Source organism: Capsicum annuum, chromosome 10, assembly GCF_002878395.1.
Source record: "Capsicum annuum cultivar UCD-10X-F1 chromosome 10, UCD10Xv1.1, whole genome shotgun sequence".
NCBI lineage: Eukaryota > Viridiplantae > Streptophyta > Magnoliopsida > Solanales > Solanaceae > Capsicum > Capsicum annuum.
Genome location: NC_061120.1, coordinates 21,124,174 through 21,133,842, shown reverse-complemented (window position 1 = coordinate 21,133,842; position 9,669 = coordinate 21,124,174). Strand labels below are relative to the sequence as shown.

The 9,669-nt window shown below is 36.4% G+C and overlaps 1 pseudogene; it reads left to right on the top strand.

The window, feature by feature from the left end:
* Nucleotides 1-556: 556 nt before the first annotated feature.
* LOC107852096 lies at nucleotides 557-6,722 on the top strand (annotated as a pseudogene).
* Nucleotides 6,723-9,669: the final 2,947 nt, after the last annotated feature.

Here is a 9,669-nt window from a genome sequence, read left to right as displayed (position 1 = left end):
TGGAACATTCTGCCTCGACGTGATGGTTGACCTGATGGTCCGTCAAAAAAGTGACGGTCCACCAAGTCGTCCGTCACCTGAGGGCCAGAAATGAGATATTCTGTCTCGGTCTGAAGGACACCTTGACGGTCTGTCAACTTTGTGACGGTCCACCACTTTGATCGTCACACGACATCCCAAAAAGAGAGCTAATGCCTTATCTTGACGGGACACTTGACGGTCCACCAAGGACCTGACGGTCCACCAGGTCGACGGTCAAACCTGGGCATTCCGATATCGTTTAGTAAAATGGCCATAACTCCTTTGTCGGATGTCAGATTTTTATGAAATTGGTATCGATGGAAAGCTTATTCAATGCTCTACATAACAATAAGTGGAAATTAGAGAAATAAAACATGGTTTAAACATCAATCACTTTGAAAGTCATACATATCTATTCAAAAAGACAGATTTAGGCTTAAGGAATGATCGGGGTATTACAGTCTATAAAGTTTATATCTATGCATCAAAATTATTAAGCAAATTAATATCAATAACAATAACTTTTGAAGTAATAATGAAATCGCATATTGCTTTCCTCTTCTTGCTTTCTTCACTTGCCCTAGTAAGTGTTTTTAGATGTTCTTATCTGATTAAATTTTCACAAGACAGAGTTATCTAGTACAGGTTATCAATGGACAGTGATAAATATTTTCTGAAATTAGTCAAAATGTTTTGGATTTGGGTACACAAAAATCTATATTTTGGTAAAACAACTTCAACACAAGTTCAAGAATAAATCAAGAACACTTATAAAGTTTCCAACACCTTCAACACAAGATCAAAAATGACCTTTCAAAGAAGTATGTTTTCAGTATTTTAAAGAAAATTAGATGAAGCAGAAAAAGCCAAGTCCTTCAAATTCATGGAGTTTTCTTGAGGAAATAATTTCCCCCAAGTACCCGAGGTTGCGAAATTTTCCTCCCAGGATAAAGTGGCTTAGCAATCCGACTGTAGTAGTACCTCAAATGATCAGATTCTCTTCAAACTCACTCCATAATTAGATGATCACACGAAGTATTTTAGAAAACAAGAAATGTTTTCAAGTGCAGAAATATTCGTACTAAATTTGTGGAAAAAATGTAGGTTTATATAGCCATTATGTGCCTCTTTCGAAAGTTGGGAATGATTCACCGAAAAGGTGTATCCTTTCTGAACAGTCATATCTGTCCATTCAAAAGAGTGTATCTTTTACGAACAACCACAACCATCCAAATAGTCATACCTTTTTTCGAAATAGTGTGTATTTTACTCGAAGAATTGTGTCCCTTCAAAGAAACTTTTCATTTTTCATTCACACTTATTGAACCCAACAACCCCCCACATGAATGGGAAATGACTACTCTTTGTAAAAATTTATGGACAAGTATGTGATCATCAAGCAAAGACTGATTGTATCTGGATAAATGGGTTTCTCTTTGAACTTTCCATATTGAACATGCATCGGATGCACTCGATCAATTGGTAGATTTGATATCTTTGAATTGTAGAGCTTTAATGTACACCTAGACAACACATGTCACACAACCAACCTTTTATCATTTATGGTTCTCACGGTTTTATTTGTTTCAGTCATGAACACATCTCGGTCTCATTAGAGCTTAGAGAATAGGCCTTTACTAACATTCTCCTTAAAGAGGCTTCCACTTCACCCTCACATAGGTGATTTCTAAATGTTCAATCCTATAGATTTTAAACTATTTAGTCAAATCTGCCAAATTTAGATAATCATTAAAAGACTTCACACCATAAGTCTTTTACTTATTTACTAAACATTGTCTACATCATGAGAATGGGTTGGGTATATTGATAATGTTGAACCTGTCAGACACAACTTTATTTGATCTCCTTGAGCCTAGCTCTTGGGATCTCTAGTCTTCTAGGTAAAGTTACCACCATGCTGACTTGTCCTAGGCCGTAAACCCATTCCCTTGGATGTCCTCTCAACTCCTTCTCTAGACAGAACTTTTGTAAGTGGATCCAACAAATTATCCTTTGACTTTACATAGTCAACAATGATAATTCCACTAGAGAGAAGTTCTCTAATGGTATTATGTCTCCGTCTTATATAGCGAGATTTATCATTATACATCGTGCTTCGGATCCTATCTATTGCCGCTTGGCTATCACAGTGTATACATACTGGTGTCACTGGTTTGGGTCAATAAGAAATATCTTCTAAGAAATTTTGGAGCCATTCTGCTTTTTCACTGGCGTTATCTAATGCTATAATCTCAGATTCCATTGTAGAGCGAGCAATACATATATGTTTGAATGATTTTCAAGAGACCGCTCCTCCATCGATAGTAAATACATATCCACTTGTGGATTTTACTTCGTTTGATCTGGTGATCCAATTTGAATCACTATATCCTTTAAGTACCGCGAGATATTTATTATAGTGCAAAACATAGTCTTGAGTGTATTTAAGATACCTAAACCTCTTTTCATTTCCATCCAATGAGTTTTAGTGGGATTACTCGTGTGCCGATTCAACTTACTAATAGCACACGCGATGTCTGTTCGTGTAAAATTCATTATATACATTAAAAATTCCAACACTCTTGCATACTCCAACTGTGAGTCACTTTCACCTTCATTCTTTTGAAGTGCAAAGCTCACGTCCAATGGAGTCTTGGCGATACCGAATTTCAAATACTTGAATTTGTCAAGTACCTTTTCGATGTAATGAGATTATGACAATGCCAACACTTCTGGAGTTTTATGGATTCTTATTCCCATGATCACATCCATAACTCCAAGGTCTTTCATATCAAAATTACTCTTGAGCATTCGCTTCGTAGCACTTATGTCAGAAATGTCTCTACTGATGATCAACATATCATCCACATACAAACAAACAATGACTTGGTAATTTGGAGTGTCTTTAATGCAAACACATTTATCACATCCATTTATCTTGAACCCGTTTGCCAACATGGTTTGATCAAATTTCGCATGCCACTATTTAGGTGCTTGCTTTAGTCCATAAAGTGACTTAATTAGTTTACAGACCTTATTTTCTTTTCATGGAACCACAAAACCCTCAGGCTGTTCCATGTAAATTTCTTCTTCCAATTCTTCATTTAGGAATGCTGTTTTCACATCCATTTGATGGATTTGAAGACCATATACTGCCACCAAGGTAATTAACATCCGAATCGATGTTATCCTCGTTACAGACGAGTATGTATCAAAGTAATCAAGACCTTCCTTTTGTTTAAAGATTTATACTACAAGTCTTGCCTTGTATTTATCAATAGTACCATCTGATTTTATTTTTCTTTTGAAGATCTATTTAGAACCTAAAGGTTTATTTTTTGGAGGAAGATCAACAAGTTCCCACGCATAGTTAATTAAGATTAAATCAATCTCACTATTGACTGCCTCTTTCCAAAAGGATGAGTCTGACGACGACATCACTTCTTTAAACGTTTGAGGCTTATTTTCTAATAGAAATGTTACAAAATATGATTCAAATAAAGTTGACGTTCTTTGACGTGTACTACATCTTGAATTCTTATCATTATGTACATCCTCACTTAGTTCATCTCAAGGTCATTTAGACCCCCACTATATTGTTCATGTCTAGTTTTATACGGATAAATGTGTTTAAAGAATTCAGTATTATCTGATCCAATTACCGCATTTTCATTAATATCTAGGTGTTTGGATTTATGAATCAAAAACATGGCAGGTGGCACCGGAATTCATCCACCATTCTCGAGGATTTCCCACCAAGTTGCATTCAGACAGCATGACACACAGATCGTCCATTTCTTTCTTGGATTCATCCATATTTATTTGGTCCTTCTTTTTGCCTTTCTTGGGTGTACGATAATCCGTTGACTTGTGGTCAATCTTGCCACAGTTAAAGCATTTTCCCTTGAATTTCTTCTTAGGTTGATTGCTTTCATGTCCAACTTTTTTTTTTTCGCTTTTTGGAGTTGTTGTGGTCGTCTTCTACAATATTTGCTCCACTTATTGCAGAATTTCCTTTTGACCTTCTTTTCGCGACTTTGTTGTTTTCTTCAATACGTAGTATTACTATAAGATCTTCGACTGTCATCTCCTTTCCCTTATGTTTCAAGTAGTTTTTGAAGTCCTTCCACATCGGTGGTAACTTCTCTATTATTGCCGCGACTTGAAATGCCTCGTTCACAACCATACCTATAATTAAGTTCATGTGAACATTAAGAACATTTTTAATATGTTCAACAAAGGTATTCATCAAACTCATACCTTCCGCGAGGAGATCATGGATGATAACTTGCAGTTCCTGGACTTGAGATAGAACAGACTTGCTGTCAATTATTTTAAGCTCAAGAAATTTTGCAATGAAGAACTTTTTGGTTCCAGCATCCACAGTCTTATATTTTCTTTCTAGCGCCCCCCACAACTCTTTTGTCGTCTTCATTCCACTATACACATTGTATAGATCATCTTGGAGGCCATTTAGAATGTAATTCCTGTATAGGAAATTAGAGTGTTTCCACGCCTCCATAATGATAAATTTCTCCTGGTCCGAAGTTTCCTCAGGTACCTTTTGAGCTTCTTCAGATGTGAATCTTTGAAGACATAAAGTTGTAAGGTAGAAGAACATTTTCTGTTGCCACCTTTTGAAATCAACACCTGTGAATTTTTTGGGTTTCTCCGCTAGTGCGATTGCCTGCGGAGCACTCGTATGACTCATTGTGGAAACATTAGTTGCTGCCATAGTCGTTGCAGTATCATTCACTTGACTGTTAGTAGTCATCTTCCTTTCACAACAAGACAGTAAATTTTAGTATATCAAAATACTACTTATAAAGTTGCAACAACTTTAAACACCCCTTGTTTCTAGTTTAACGATGAAGTTTTTATGACTTCCAATCGTCAACCAAATGATCTCTAACTTGCGATAAATATTTTATTTCTTCAAATCACTTGTTAGGTTCAAACAGAGTAGAAAGCTTAAATCTTTAATCTCCAGAAATCAGACAATACAGATTATGGAAAAAAAAACTTTAGTGAAAAGAAAATTTCACCAACAAGCAAAAAAAATATATTTTTTTAAAAATTATTTCCTTAAGATTGTTGTTTTCGGGTACACAAAAATCTGTATTTTGGCAAAATAACTTCAACACAAGTTCAAGAATAAATCAAGAACACTTATGAAGTTTCCAACACCTTCAACACAAGATAAAAAATGATCTTTCAAAGAAGTGTGTTTTCAGTATTTTAAAGAAAATTAGATGACAGAAAAAGCCAAGTTCTCCGAATTCACGGAGTGTCCTTAAGGAAATAATTCCCCTCAAGTACCCGAGGTTGCAGAAATTTCCTCCCAGGATAAAATGATTTAACAATTCGACTGTTGTGGTACCTTAAACGATCGGATTCTCTTCGAACTCACTCAACAGTTAGACGATCACACAGACAAGAAATGTTTTCAAGTGCATAAACATTCGTACTAAACCTGTGGAAAAATGCAGGTTTATATAGCATAGTGCCCCTTCCGAAAGGTGGCAATGGTTCACCGAAAAGGTGTTTCCTTTCTGAACAGTCATGTCTGTCCATTCAAAAGAGTGTGTCTTTTCCGAACTGCCACAACCATTCAAACAGTCATACCTTTTTCCGAAATAGTGTGTCTTTTACTCGAAGAGTTGTGTCCCTTCAAAGAAACTTTTCATTTTCCATTCACATCAACTGAGCCCAACAAAATATACGTAAACTGATCCGGACTTATAGTTATCTAAAAATGTTGCCTAAATTAAAAGAATGCATGTTTGCTCTTCTTTAGCGAAACTGACATTTGATTAATTTGATTAATCATTCATTTGAATTGACTATTCCTATGTTACATGAATATTGATGTTTTAAGCTTAAATTTGGCTTCACCCAGCAAAGTAAATACTCTAACTTTGAATATGCACACTCATCTTCCACTGAATTAGTTGCTCTCCAACTTACAAATTGATTATCTAAACACCTCCAAATCGATGTGCCACATCGGAGTCAGATGTCCACGAGACACAATGGAGACATGCACGAGTTGGAGTATTTATTTGCAATTTTAGACCAAATTGAGGTGTCTAGATGTGCACTCTCAAAGTTGAAGTGCTTACTAATTGTCAGTTAAAGCTAAGCCAAGTTTGAGTGTGTTTATGTATTATGACATTTATGAACTTTGTACTCATGATAAAAAAAAATTAATTTAATCCATATATGCAGCATGGGATTAATAGTCCTCTTTCATTTTTGAGCAGTACACTGATGCAAGAAAAGACCTGGAGAATACTGGAGAGACGTGATGAAAGATGAGCCAATGCCTAAAGCAATCCAACATCTTATGCCTCGGTCACATAAAGAGATCAGAATTGATTGTGACAAATCGTCTAATTGTGAACCAATTCCTAATGTATCTAGTTACCACGACGATACCAAGTTGAAAGAAGAAGAAAAAGATTTCAAGCCAAGGCCAAATGTTTCTAGTTACCATGATGACGATTCTGGTCTCAAACAAGAAAAAGATTTTGAGCCAAGGCCAAATGCATATGGTTACCGTGATGATGACGTTGGTCTCAAACAAGAAAAAAAATTTCGAGCCAAGGCCAAATGTATCTAGTTACCATGATGATGACGTTGGTCTCAAACAAGAAAAAGATTTCGAGCCAAGGCCAAATGTTTCTAGTTGCCGTGATTGATAATATGTAAAGAGGATTGAGTGTTGGTGTGTGAAGGGAGCCTTGGCATAACTGTTATAGTTGTTGTCATGTGATTAGGAGGTCACGAGTTTGAACTATAGAAATAGCCTCTTGTAGAAATATAAAATAACTACGTAAAATATACCTTTGTGGTTTGGTCCTTCCCGAACCCTCCACACAGTGATAGCTAATTACTGCACCAAGCTGCCTTTTTTGTATGTCAATGTGTCGTCCTGCTTTTGTATGTGCTTCCCAACGTTAAGTGATCATGAATAAAGTAAATGCTTCATTTATTTTGTTTCTTTTTTAGGTTAAAACTACCCTTGGGGTAGATAAGTTGTTTATATAGACCAAAGCAGAGGAGGACTGCCTGACCTCCAAATACATCAAAGGCTATTAACCAATCCAACCATCAAAAGTACGATCCATAACATATTAGGAAGATCATATATGTTGGAGTCCCACATGCAATCCTCCCCTTATGAGCTAGCTTTTGAGGTTGAGTTAGGCCCAAGGTCCATTTCTTTATCATGGTATCAGAGCCAGGCCAACTAGTTCATTGTTTCCGATGTTAGGCCCCCCCCGTCTTATGTTGTCCAGGGTCCTTGGTCTCCTTATATGGTCTTGGGCAATCCTCCCTCATGAGCCTTTTGAGTTTGAGTTAGGCCAAGGTCCATTTCTTTATCACGTTGACTAATAAGATAGTTTACCTTATATATCTAATCCTCAAACTAGGCATTTGCCATTTGCAATTTGTACATCTAGAATGAACCTTTTGTGTTTCTGGATAGCTGTCGAAAAGAATTGTACAATCCAATATCCTGATTTGAAGCAAATTTAGTCAGGCAGTCAGCAACTTGGTTTGCTTCTCCAAAGCAACGAGAGGTATAGATATTCAGCTGATCCATGCTCCTAACAATGTCATCAATAATTCTTTTGAGCTTGAGGTTGTGAGTAGATTTCTCACTAAACATATTAGCAATAATTATGGAGTCCAGTTCTGTTTTCATATTTGGCAGCAAGTGCCTTAGCTATATTATTACCATCACAATTGACAGCAACAGCAAAACTGTAAAAGCCATAATAAGGTTACCATTATGATCTCTAGAGCACCTCAAATGCCAACTTTTCCACTCTCCTTGATATAACTTCCATCGGTATTCAATTTCATATTACTTTGAGTATGTTTTATCTAAGTTACTTGTTTCCAAACAGGTTCTGGCCTTTAACTTTTTTAAGTAAACACATAGACTGTTCCGGGGAAGATTCAGATTGTTCTTAGGAAAAGCAATCTTTAAAGCATTTTTTATACTCCATTCAGTATGACCGATATCAAAAACACAATTTATTTCTTAGTTTTAGGACCATACTTACAAGCACTCATACTTTTCATATTTCCCAACGAATAAGGATAGGGACAACTCGGGAAAGCAACTTGTGTATGGAATTCTGGGGTCAGGTAGTCCACCACCTCTGTAGACTCTAATTAACAGTGCCAGTACTGTGATTGATATGCAGTGATAAGCCATAAATTTTTCAAATTCTATTAGCAACATAACTATCAACAAAAACATGTTTAATAGTATCTTCATGGGTGGGATTAATTACAATATTTGCATTCATTGGGAATAGCTCCTGCAAATTCGACAATAGTAGCGTCAAAAAGAAAAATTACTCTTACTACTCTCCATGAGAGAAAACAATACATTTTAAAGCATAAACAACTTTATCAAACTTTTCTGGTGATAAATGTATCCTGTTTGTGAGCTCTAATGAGTTTCCAAGCAGATTTGTTAGTGTAAATCCATCTTCACTCTTTGCCCAAATAGCAAAGTCACTATTGTTTGGGTACTCCTTCTAACATAGGACAGACCTTTGAACTCCAATCCAAGCAACCTATCCTAGACAGGGGACGTAGTTAAAAATAGGTGATTGGTTATTTCATTCTCATACTTATATAGAGACAAGGTTAGGTTAATATATATACGAAGCTTAGGCGCGCTTCTATCTTTTATACTCAAATCTTTAATACGCAACAAGGGTGAGGATGAAAATCCATCTAGGACACTGGATTATTACTTGCTTCACATCGGTTTTATAAAGTTCTCTCATTTTTAGGTACAACTTTTTCATAGAGAAACTTTTCAAGTTTATCAGATCCTCTGTAGACATCCCATATATGCTCTTGCTTTCCTAATTTTTGGAGTAATTCAAGAAGCATTCCTTGCACTGACCTCCGGTATTGGCATGCCTTTTTCGTAGTATATATTCATCCCTTGAAGCCACGACATTGTAATGATCCTTCGGGTCATTTTTCATATTTCCGTTTATTTTTGCCGTTAGAGCCTTTTCATAGCTGCCTCAAGTCATTTATGATTTGCTGGAACAGATAGTTTGATTACTGACAGTTCGTTTGGTTTTTAGAATCAATTCCCTATTTGGAAGTCTTCATTGGTTCCAAATGGATACCAAACGAAAACTTTAGTAAAATGATCTCGGATGCAAATTTCGACTGCCCCCACAGCTCCAGAATATTGATTTTAGGGTAGTTAGACCTTTCGTTTGGGTCCTGATGTACTCGAGCTCATGTCGACCGATTGGTCGAAAAGTTGAAAAATTGAAAATTTAAAAATTTGAGCGTGGGACCCACATTTGATCAAAACGACTTTGGATGGAAAATTCGACTTAGACATTGTGTTCAAAATATTGAATTTAGTATGGTTACATAGTTCATTTGCGTATATCAAATTCTGAATGAATCCCGAGGCATTGGCGGAAACTTAGAAATTTCCAAGTTTCAGCTGTCAGCTGTGCTGACAGCAAGTGCTGCGATCGTACAAGGGAGGATGGAGATCGCCATACCTGATCCTACACTCAAGTAGTGTGATCGTACACCCTGTTGTGCGATAGCCATACCTAGACACCTGGTATGGGTATAAAAGGACTC